The following is a 618-nucleotide window of genomic DNA, read 5'->3' on the forward strand; positions in this document are numbered from 1 at the left end:
ATGCTACCATGCCTGGCTCGTGTTTTTATACTTAGAGGTCTTTCTGGAATTTTTTTTGAAGATTTATTTATTACAGTAAAACCTTGTCTCAAAAAGGGGGGGGGGGCTGGAGAGATGGCTCAGTGGTTAAGAACACTGACTGCTCTTGCAGAGGACCCAGGTTTGATTCCCAGCACCCACATGGCGGCTACGAACCGTCTTTAACTCCAGTTTCAGGGGAATCTGAAGCCCTGTTCTGACCTCTGTGGCATTGCATGACACAGGTGCACCCACATACATCAGGAAATACACTCATACACATAAAATTTAAAAAATTGAGAGATGTATTTATGTGTATGTGTGCTTGTGTGAATTTATGCGTACCACATGCATGAAAGAGTCCTCAAGGGCCAGAAGAGGGCATCGGACCCCCTGGAACTGAGTTATAGACAGTTGTGAGCTGGGATCTGAACTTACATCCTCTGCAAGATCAGCAAATGCTCTTAATTGCTGAATCATCTCTCCAGCCCCTTTTGGGAATTTTATCCTCTATAATAAACGAAGAAAGGAAAAGAGAATGGAAGAGGAGGAGAGGGGAGGGAAGAGGAGGAGAGGGCAGAGAGGGGAGGGAGGGGAGGG

General features: G+C 46.0%; 1 protein-coding gene across 4 annotated transcripts in view; it reads left to right on the forward strand.

Moving 5' to 3' along the window:
• The window catches only part of Slc17a9 (solute carrier family 17 member 9), a 16019-nt gene that overhangs the window by 8970 nt on the left and 6431 nt on the right, over positions 1–618 (forward strand). The gene's annotated exons all lie outside the window — the stretch shown is intronic.

Source organism: Nannospalax galili, unplaced genomic scaffold (assembly GCF_000622305.1).
Source record: "Nannospalax galili isolate Female #2095 unplaced genomic scaffold, S.galili_v1.0 scaffold160, whole genome shotgun sequence".
Lineage (NCBI taxonomy): Eukaryota > Metazoa > Chordata > Mammalia > Rodentia > Spalacidae > Nannospalax > Nannospalax galili.